Source organism: Varanus komodoensis, unplaced genomic scaffold (assembly GCF_004798865.1).
Source record: "Varanus komodoensis strain SLA01 unplaced genomic scaffold, ASM479886v1 scaffold27, whole genome shotgun sequence".
Classification (NCBI taxonomy): domain Eukaryota; kingdom Metazoa; phylum Chordata; class Lepidosauria; order Squamata; family Varanidae; genus Varanus; species Varanus komodoensis.
In genome coordinates, this window is record NW_025335701.1 from 14,349,011 (window position 1) to 14,360,308 (window position 11,298).

Consider the following 11,298-nt stretch of genomic DNA (forward strand, 5'->3'; position numbering starts at 1 on the left):
GGAGAGGGAGAGGGAGAGGGAGAGGGAGAGAGAGAGAGAGAGAGAGAGAGAGAGAGAGAGAGAGAGAGAGAGAGAGAGAGAGCGAGCGAGCAAAAGAGCTGGTATGTGGGTTTGAGACCAAGGTCTAGCAAGTAGGTTTCTTTCTTTTTTCGGTTTCCTTGTACTTTCTTTGCTCATTGCCTCGGAATTGAAATGCAAGCCATTCAGTGAAGGGTCTTTATTTACATATTTAAACAGTGCTAAGCAAATTGGAGAGTCCTCTTCCAGGAGTTCCCAGGCTTTTATGTAAATATCCCATGCCTTTACAATTCTCACAGAGAATAATTTTTAAAAGCAAGCCAACAACCAAAGGGCTATCTAGCTAATTGAATGGCAGGAGGTAGCTGTCATGCCAATGAATAGGGAACACCCTCTGGCACACCAGCTGTTGTTGGGCTACCAGTCCTGTCCTCATTGGTTTTGGCTAGGGATGATGGGAGCCAGAATCTCTAGCATAAAGAGGAACTCAGATAGTACTTCGAGATGGAATGTATTCCCACAGCTAATGATTAGCATCCTCATCATTTGCCATGTATTAGGTCACCTATAAAGCAGGGGTGCAATACCTTTTCAACCTGAGAGATGCACTTCATCGTGAAGAAGCCCTCCGGGACTGCATTCCAGGACTGGGAGGGGCAAAGGGTGGGAACAAAAACACCACCACCCACAAACATGGTTTAGTGTAAAGTTTTCACTATCAGTAACTGAGCCATGAGAGAGGCATTTAAACCTTCAGGGAAGAAACTGCTCCTGAACCAGGAGACAACAAAACATTGGTACTTGGCAAGAAGAGGGTGACACACAGGGAACCCAGAGGGACAGATTTGACCCCCAAGAAGGCCTGTCTCACAGGCCACAGACTCTGCACCCATGGTATGGGGTTCGAAATGTGACAGGGGAAGCTGCTTTATAGGGATGCACACACCTCTGCCCACCTGGCCTAGTGCCACCTGTTCTGCATGGCAGCAGTTCTACAGGTTTCAGGCACAGCTTGGCCTTCCCCACCATTTGCTACCGGATCTTCTTTTTCCCCTTCCTGAAATAGAGACACTTGTTGATAGTCAAAGATCATCTGAGGAAACTTGACAGCAGTTCTGAAAGACAGATCAGCATTTTTAGTGGTCAGTAATTTTATCTTCAGTTTTCCCAGTTGTAATGTATGGCTGTGAGAGTTGGACCATAAGGAAGGCTGAGCGCCGATGAACTGATGCCTTTGAATTGTAGTGCTGGAGGAGAATCCTGCAAGTCCCTTGGACTGCAAAGAGATCAAATCAGTCAATCCTAAAGGAAATCAACCCTGACTGCCCTTTAGAAGGTCAGGTACTAAAACTGAAGCTCAACTACTCTGGCCACCTAATGAGAAGGAAGGACTCATTGGAAAAGACCCTGGCGCTGGGAACGATTGAAGTCAAAAGGAGAAGGGGACAGCAGAGGTTGAGGTGGCTGGATGGGGTCACTGGAGAGACAGGTGTGGGGTTGGGTGTACTCCGGGGGATGGTGGAGGACAGGAGAACCTGGAGGAATGTTGTCCATGGGGTTGCGAAGAGTCGGGCACGACGTTGCAACTGAACAACAAATTTTATCTCCCTGTACTGTCATCTGGGGGCTTTTTCAGACAGCCTCTTTAGAGGCTGGAGGGACGGGTCCACCTAGAGGTAGCAAGCAAGAAAGCAGCCTGCCCTTGCAGGCCACTTAGGTCTGCAGGATTCAGCCACCCTCTGCGTGCAGCAAGCCTCCCAGAAGGGGGAAGGATGGCACCAGCCCTTGAGTGCCACCATTTCTTTTCTTCCCCTTGGTACTGGTAGGAGGGAGAACATAACGAAGAAAGGGGACAGACACATAAAAAGGGAACATGCCATGCAGCCGACACCCCACCTTTGGCCCTACCAGAGCAAGCCAACAAGTCCTCAAGGGTTCTTCCTTCTCCCTCCCACATAGAATTGCTTTGCCCATGACTTTGTGGAGGAAATAGAGCTTTGTGCATGGATCAGAGGGTTCCTGGAAGTCCTCCTGAGTGCCATTGGAACATCCACAGGTACACTGATGCTGTTGAGGCATGATTCCTTGTACGAAAAATGAGAAGGGGATGTGGGAGTCCCCGCTCATGCAGTAAATAAATAAGACAACCGATAGCTCCCTCCCCAATTCAATTCAATTGTCATTAATGTTTTCCATCCCAGGATTGCTGCTATTTACTCACGTTTCAGTTGAAGAAAAGGTCATCTTCTGTAAACAACTGTTCTGCTTGATAATTGAAGATTATTGGAGCTTAGTGAGTTCTTGTGAACAGCTGGGATCCTGCCTTAAACAGCAACCTTTTCTTTTTCATTTTCAATGCACTTGTTCTCTCTATGTCTTTTTGTTCCAATAAGAACTGTGAAAAAAATCCAAAATAAAAAATAAATAAAAAGAAGGGAAGGGAAGGGAAGGGAAGGGAAGGGAAGGGAAGGGAAGGGGTGGAGTTCAAATTCCTGTAGTTTGCATTATTTCTGTGCCAATAGGCTATGCTTCGTGCCACAGGATTTCAGATGGTACCGACACAATATAGCACCACCAATTTGTGCTAACAACCTCCCAAAGAGGCATCAGCATTGAAGAGGTTCACCAGTTTCAAAATTAAGGGAAGTCAACAGTCTGAATGTATCTTGGGTACTTCAGATGAATCACCTCCTCAATGTAGGTCAAGAAGTTTCATAACACAAATGGAACCACCCAGTTTGTGATAGGAGATCTCTTTGTTGTTTGATTTATGATTGAATCTTTCCTTCTGAGCTTTCTTGGAGTGAGGACACAAATAATATTGTTCATAATATTAGCATATGTGCCCGGAAGGTGTTTCACTCACATACATTATCACATGGACAGACCCGACAGGACAGCTCAGCTGCTATAGTTAGCACATGCATTGAAATTGCAAGACCACTGGAGGTAGTCCTCTTGTGGGTGCCTGCCCCTAGCATGGGCAGGAAGATGTGGGGCTGGAAGGAGGCTCAGGCTCTATCTGTCAGAGACCAGTCTCCTTCCACCCTACCCACCCCATCTCTCCTTTTAAGCAGATCAAAGCAAAGAACTTCTAAATGCAGTGTTGATTGTGTAAACACTAGGCTGGCTTTGGGATATGAAGGAGGAGTATTGCAGAAGTCATTAGCAAAAGACACCAGCAAAGTAGAATACCAGCTATGAGGGGAACAGGGCTTATGCTATGAAGATGGTGCCAAACTGAATCTTCTCCTCCCTTCTGAGCCGGGCCACTGCTGAAACAACAGCTCCCTTGGGCTCTAGTCTGTGCTTAGCCAGCTCTTGGGCTTGTACCGGCAAGCCCTCAGGCATTTGAGAACTGAGGAAATTGACAGAAGGTCACCATTAGTTTGAGCTAGGCTTCTCGCAAATGGTGGCCTACATTGCACATGCCAGCACTGAGCCTAATACCCAGGGGCTGGGCCAAGCTTCATATTTAATGAGTGGGCTGGCCCTGAAGCAAGTAAGTCCACCAATCAGTTGGCTTATTATCATTTTCCTTCCTGTGGGAGCAAATTACCAATTCACTACTGGGGGCAGAGATGATTACAAGATAAGCTACTTGGCTAAAGCCACTGGGGGACCGTTTCATAACCTTCGGCAAAAGCTCAACTTGTGCTGTAATTGGGTGAGAAGGTGCATTATGTCAGCCCATATTCCATGGGTGGTCTCACAGCCATGGCTGTTTAGAATAATTATGGAAGCAGAGGTGGGAATAAGGTAGGCAACTCTGCCTTTAGGCAAACATGCATTGGTGTCACAAAACAAGATATTGTCTCTGCGTCCTAACAATAACAACAGTCCATCTACTGCTTTGAGTGAATCCTGTAGTACGGACACAGGAAATCAGAAAAGCTGTACCCATTGATAAGAGCTGCTGCTTTAAAAAAGAGAACGTCTTTGAAAAGCATAAACAAAGCAAGTAATGAGAGTTTGTTCCTATAAAATAGCTGGTGTTGTGCTGCACATTTCACCCACAGAGTTTTTTACTGTGTTTATTCCATCCAACAGAACAAAAATTGCTTTCAAAAATAAATTCAAAGGGGAAAAAACTTTGTAGGAATTCTCATAGGTTGGACTCACGTTGCTTGTGTTCGTTAGGAGGTTGAGGACCTAACAAGGTGGAGAATCTCAAGAGATTATTTGTGTACAGCTCAAATAATAACTCCTGTCAGCTAACTGCTAGCATTTTATCTTATCAGAAAGCTTCTGATTTCCTTGTCATCTAAGGTTACCCTCCAGACTACAACTCCAGGCCACATTTGATGCAGTGAGGCTGACATCCAAGTAGGCATGTAATGATGTATATAAATAACGACCGCAAGTCTGCAATCTTGAGATGTTTGAGAAATCTGCCCCTTTTTCAAATTGTTGTGGGTGTTGTTGTTGTGTGCCATCAAGTTGTCTCCAAGTTCTGGTGACCCTATGAATGAGCGCCCTCCAGAAAGTGCTGCCCTTCACAGCCCCGCTCAGCAATTGTAAAATCAAGGCTGTGGCTTCCTTTAGGCAGACAATCCATTTTACATTATGCAAGTATCTCTGAGTGCAAAACTGAACAAAAGTCCAATTCTGTGGAAAATTTTGCAGTTTCCTGAATTTGAATTTCCATCCAGAAGTCAACGCCAGGGGAAACAGCCTTCAAGAAAGGATTAGGAAAGCTACAACAAGCTTGAACACTGCATTTTTGCACATCCCTGTGGCAAACCTATGCAAAATTATTCCTTATTAAGTCCTGTTGACCTTCAAGCAACCAAGTACGTAAAAGTAAGGTGACAATTTCAGATGGGCAAAGGTCATTCTCCTTTATGCACCTCAGCGCCAGTCAGGTATCCTGGGGCCTCCATTCACCAATGCTGCCAGGTACTAAGTAAAGAAGAAAAGGAAGGTCCTTTTATCCCAGGAAGCCTGGGAATTGTGCAAGAGGAGATGTGCTGGGGAATCAAGACTTTACCCAGGGTAGCTTACGAACTCCTTGGCGATTCATTGGTTGGTGTGGTCAACCGTATGGTTTGCTGTGCCAGGGCCTCTGCTCAAAGGTTTTGAGTGTGTTGTCGTAGCAAAGATTGCACCATTTCTTGCTCCACATTTACTTATTCTGTCTCTTTAGCTAAATCAATTTGCACAGCACAGCTTTCCTTGAAACCAACCAGCTCTCTTTCATTCTCTCTCTGGTCAACCACTTCCTCTGGGGCCTCTCTCCCTCTCTCCCTCTCTCTCTCTCACACACACAAAGACACACACACCATTCTCAGGTTTCATGCATTATAGTCCAGGATTAATCAGTGGTTAATCCTGGAATTTTTGGACCATAAAAAGAGGAAATATTGAATGCAGAAGGTGGGGGGAATCCTCTATGAAGATTAGTGGGGCTTTTATTTTTTAATCCAGCACATTCATTCGTCTTTGTTTGTCCATATGGACGCTTTCTAACTTTTTTCATCTAGTTATTATGTTTTTACACTATTGTGTGATCAATGAATTTTTAATTTGCTTTCTGATCTTACATTGATACATTTTGTTCAGTGAGATAACCTCCATTTCAGATGAAAGAATGTTTAAAATTTAACTAGGATCTTGTAAGTTGGTAGACATACGGTTGATGAGAAGCATTGTTTTTCTTCCCTTTTTAGTCCTGTGAGTCCCCACCATTTCTGCATAAGAAAACTCATAAGAGTTGTGGGCTGGCTTCAAATGTAATATCAAATCCTGGCTTGTTTGCAAAAGTATGGTATGTTTTAACATAGCCAGTCAAGATTGTCTACAAACTGTAGTTTGTTTGGGGCTGCCAAACCAGGATATGTAACCACCATTTGGAGCTGGTATACAAACCACAGTTTCTATTAATTGTCGTTGGTTATTATGCATAAATGCTTAGGCTACTGCACCATCAAGACAAAAGACATCTTATAAAATGAGTGCTTATCAGATCCAAAGATATGAGCTGTGCTTAAGATCAACCACTGTTTCATGATATGTGTGAACTCAGCTCTACTTTCCTTCTGGAAACAAATGTGGGATTGAGTAGGTGGACCAAGATAGTCATGGCCTATGCAGGAAGGCAGAGAGATGCTACTATGAGTCTTCATCTACACGTGCATAATAATGTGCATCCATCTAATCATGGCGGTTCTTTAAAAGGCTTTGACCAAAACCACAACGGGTCATGAACAGGAAAGTGTATGCACAGATTAGAACCTAGAATAATGAAAAGCATGGTTTAATATGAAAACCAGACTTATGTACATGATAAGCATTTAAGCGGGGCCAGCAATGAATGGAGGTGGTTCTGGGAGGGGAATGGAATCCAGATGCCAAGTACAGGGAAAGGAGGAGGACAGACACCAGACAGGCATGCAGGGTTCCTAACTGGTTTAACAAAGGGAGTCAGAGTACAGAGAAGGATTTGTTGGAAGCAGTGATGCTTCTGTGACTTAAAAGTTAGAGGTGCAACCAGGGGAAGAAGCAGAGTAAGAAAAGAGATTCAAAGCACAAGTCTTTATCTACCATAGTGCAGAGGGATGCTCAGGAGTTTATCTTTGGTGCCAGGCAATGGGGCTTACCTGGGTTTTTAGTACTGGAGATTCTGGGCAAATGGAGTCTCACAAGTGCCCCAAGCTTCGAGGCAGGAGATTTTCTTGGATACAGTCTTGGAAATGGAATGTGGCCTTACATTATTGGAGATCTAAAACATGCTTTTTTCTTTGGAAATTGAAGAAATACAAATATATAAGCTAACTTAATAAGAATAATATTAAACTTGAGGTACAGATGCCTAGAAAAATCTATCTACGTAGATGTAGTCAGCAAATTTTGAGTATCATCAAATATCTAGATGTATGTTTTAGTGTTTTATTATGTGCTTCAGTTGATGGGAATTCTTTTTGAAGCTAATACCATGAACTCTTATTTATGGGACAGTAGGGTATATGAGTTACAAAGTTATCTCTATAGAAGAGTTGTTTAGGTATGCTCTGATTTTGGAGTAAAGTAACTTCTTTGCCATCTAGAGGTTCACCTCTGAAAGCAGAGTAGGAAATATGGTATGCAGAAGAAAGCTCTCCTTTACACTATCAAGTCTTGAATCTTTGACAACAAGAAATATGATTAAAAAATATTATTTCCTAATAAACAGATCTTTCCAGCTTTAGTAACACGTATGTTGCTAAGACTAAAAAAAGAAATAGAAGGCAATGTATTGAATATTGATGATGATTATGAAGGATATTTTTACCTAAAAAGAAAAATGGATTCAAAGATTTTTCCTTTGCAAATTCATTTTAGAACAAAATAAAAAACAGAATCACCTGAAAACAATTTCTGCTGTACCCTTTCTCTGAACTGTATTAACCAGTGGTAGTTAACTGGCAGCCAGAGGCTTCCTAAATACTGGAAAGATAGACTGATAACATGCAGCTAAGTCCAAAGTTCATAACACACAGAGCCAAAAATCACGAATCTCTCAACAGGAATGCATTCCTTTTGAAGACTGTGGTTCTGAAGATGGTTTTTCTTCCAAACTCAAAAGAGGTGAAGCGTACTGGCTAGACCTATACTTTCTTGCCATTATTAAGAAGGGTGCGTGCATGTAAATTGCTAGCCTTAATTAAGTAACTTATTGCATTGATGTACTGCCTTTCTGGGAGTTTAAAAGAGCAATGTAAAATAGGTCAAAATGTACAAATCATAATCAAACCAGCAGAGTCAAACATTAAAAAACATGCAGTTTTTGGCTGTCTGCACCCAGTGCATAGAACTTCCCAAACCTAGAGGCTTACGCATGTCCAAAGCACTGCATGAGGCATATGTCTGGTGTGGCATGAAGCTCAGCAACAGCGATTTCCACCGCCCTGCACGTCATCTGATAGCCGTTTTCAGCTGCCTAGGTGAACTACTGCAGAGGGGCTGAGGAGGAGGCTAGGCCACCATTTGGATGCAACTTAAGCTGCTAGCCCCAGCCTCCTCCACTGCCCATCCTTGGAGGGACAGCTGTCATGGTTCTTTCTGGCCTGGCTGTGACAGGGGTGAGATGGGGCAAGGGCTCCACCTGTGGACTCCCAGCCCCAAGATCACAGGCTCTTGGAGCCAGGCCTCCAAATAATCCTGCAACCTCCAGACAACATTGGAAGGGCAAAGGACTGCATCCTGCATATGATCTTTAGAAGTCATGTTCAAAAGATGTCTTCTTGAATTCAGAGACACTGGAGATGCTAATAAGTACTAATGTGTTTACCATGGTAACCTTGCCTTGGTATGGAACTTTCCTCAGTAGGCTTTTGAATGGTCACTTGTGCAAATCGTACAGTGGTCTACACCAGTCTTCCCCACCCTGGTGGCCGTCAGAGACTCTTGGACTGCAACTCCCAGAATTCCCGTCCAGCAGGGCCATTGACTGGGTATCCTGGGTGTTGTAGTCCAAATGTGTCTGGAAGGCACAAGGTTGGGGAAAGCTGGACTACACCATTCCAGGGCTGCCCTGAGCAGTGTCCATCTAGTGGGTCCCAGGATCAGTTTCCAAAAATTATCCTTCCTCCCACTGCTGTGTGAACTGCAGTGGGCAGCTATGGGCCATGAGCTATTTGAATTACCCATCATACCCATGGTCCGGTTTCTCTGGAGCATTCTGGGAAATGTCAAAAGGTTGATGGCTATGAGATAAGCCAGTATACCTGTGGAATCTGCAGCTGGGAGGGGACACTGGGATCCTGGCAGTGCCCAAGGGTTCTGAGGAATGGCCCTAGTCCTGTAGCCCTGATCATACTCAACAGGAAAAGACAGACAGAAAATACTAACTGTACTGCATTGTTGACTAAAGCACTGTAGTATCTTGTAATTCTTGTGCTTCCCGAATTGATAATTTTATTAAGTGTGGATGTTTTAAAAGAAATGAGATAATTGTGTGACACAGCTATTCTGACAGAAATAATTTTAAATAGCTTATGAAAAGCTGGGAGGAGAAGACTCATTTTGGCAAAAAAAATATTGTTTTAATCCCCACTCTGATATAGAGCTGCCTCTTAAAATGAAAGCAGAACCCTGAACTCCATCCACCTCTGCTGACTGCTTGAATAGATGGCTGAGATGCAGGTCCTAGGAACACATTTCCGAAAGGTATGTAGGGACCCTGGCAAAGAAAATAGAGAACAAAATTACAACCGAGTCATGTCTCTTGTGAGAAAGAGGTATTTAGGTACAGCATCTTGGAACCCAGGTGTCATTAAGCCTATAAATACATTTTAAACATATTGAAATTAAAATTGCCAACTGCATTTTCTCTCAAGCTAAGTTGGGGGTGAATTTAGAAGGCTGTGCTCAGCGGTGTGTGTGTGTGTGTGGCGGGGGGGCATATTTAAGGTAGCTGGTACCAAGCTGAAGTTTTCTGTCTTGCAATTGAGGAAAAGCTCAATAATAGCAATAAACACTCTGATGCATATATAATGACTGTGCTACATTGCAGCCTTCCCTGCACCCACAGGTTAAGTGACTGCCTGCCTTCAGGTCTCTGAAAACGACATTTAAATGCCAGGTGGCTCCATATTATGACTTTCCTCATCCATAATCTAAGAGAGGATGTGGAGCATGATCTGGCATGTATAACTAGAACTGGGAGGAATTAGCTTTTCCCAGTTGTTCCCACCAAGGTAGGGTGTCAGAGAACACTCAAGGAATGGCTGGGGAGTGTGCCCATAGTCTGTAATAATTCAGTCTCCCCAGGTCCCCTCTCCTTCCAACTACTAGACTGGAATGTTTGCATCTTGTGCTGGGACAGTGGGACAGACTGGTGATTCTGCAGGTGCACAGCCTACCCTGTAACCCAGAGGTCTCCACACCTGAGCTGATGGAGATAGTCCTGGATGTGATTCTGGGGTCCTCCAGGCTGTTGGGTTTGAAGGACATCAAGATTCATGCCAAGTCTGCCTTGCCTGGATTCTATGGCATCCATGATAACTATGGGACTGTCCCAACAACATGGTTGTGAGCCGCCCCGAGACTTCGGCAAATGGGGCGGCATAGAAGTCCCCTAAACAAACAAACAAACAAACAAACAAGTATGTTGTAGGCCCCAAACATGTAACAAGGCATGCTCTGAAGTTGGATTTTATGTTGTGTTGTTTTTGGAGCCGGATGTGACAATGGTGGTTTGAAGTTGGGAGACTTTCACGTTCTCAGACCCCTGCCTGACTGGCCAGTTGTAACATGAGGAAGACTTTCTGCATGGAAGAAGTGGGGAGAGAAGACTGGCTCATGACACCAAGTGCCATCTGCTTGACTCAGCTCCCAATTTTGAAGGGCCACACTAAAGCTCACCTGACAGTGGCAGCAGGTTGCAGCGGTACTCCAATCCATGCAAAATGGTGGGGCGCTGCCATTTTTATTTCACAAACTGCCCCAGAATGATACCATATGGGAGCTGTTGCGAATCACTAATACTAATATTGTATTAATTTAATATTGTATTTAATTATTACTTAAACCCAGATTAAGACACCCAGTGCAGGATGGAGCACCAGATTTTGATGGCTCCCAGCAGTTGACCAAGGCTGCCACAGCCTGAAGGTTGGACTCTCAGCATGTCATTCCTGGTCACTGGGGGCAGAATCTCATGTGGCTAATTCCATCCAAAGAAACTTCTGGGTCCATGTTCCACAGGTGGACAGGACATTATGGAAAAGGTGTAGGGCCTATGACAAATGTGGCTGGGCCAAAATGCCTCCCACCCCCACTTAAATATTTTAAATTAAAACTACTAAGGAAGCCTTAGGAGAAGCATCACAACCAGACCGAATGGGAAGGGGGGACCAAAGCTGGGCAGCAACCTTATAGATAGGTAGTGGTGGGAAGAGGAGAGGGGAAAGGGACATGTCACCTGGGGAGCCCCACAGGGATGTACTGGGACCCCATGAGGGGCAGATTTGCCCCTCCCTCAGGCCTGAAGTTCTGCACCCTGGCGTTGAGCGTCACTTCATCTGCCCTCATCCATCCTGTATTCCCAGCCTCTCTTCTACCGCTCAGCTAATCAGCCCCTGGGACAAAGTGTACACATTCACACACACACACACACACACACGCAAGGCAGCCTGAGTTCTGCTCATCAGCTTTCATGTGAGCAGCACAAGGGCACAGTCCAGTCATTACACAGCAATCATTTTCTATTCCTGTTGCCTGCTTGCCTATCTTAATTTTATTACTGTACATCACAGAACTGAACAATAACTCAGATGTCCATTATTATGCAATCATCAG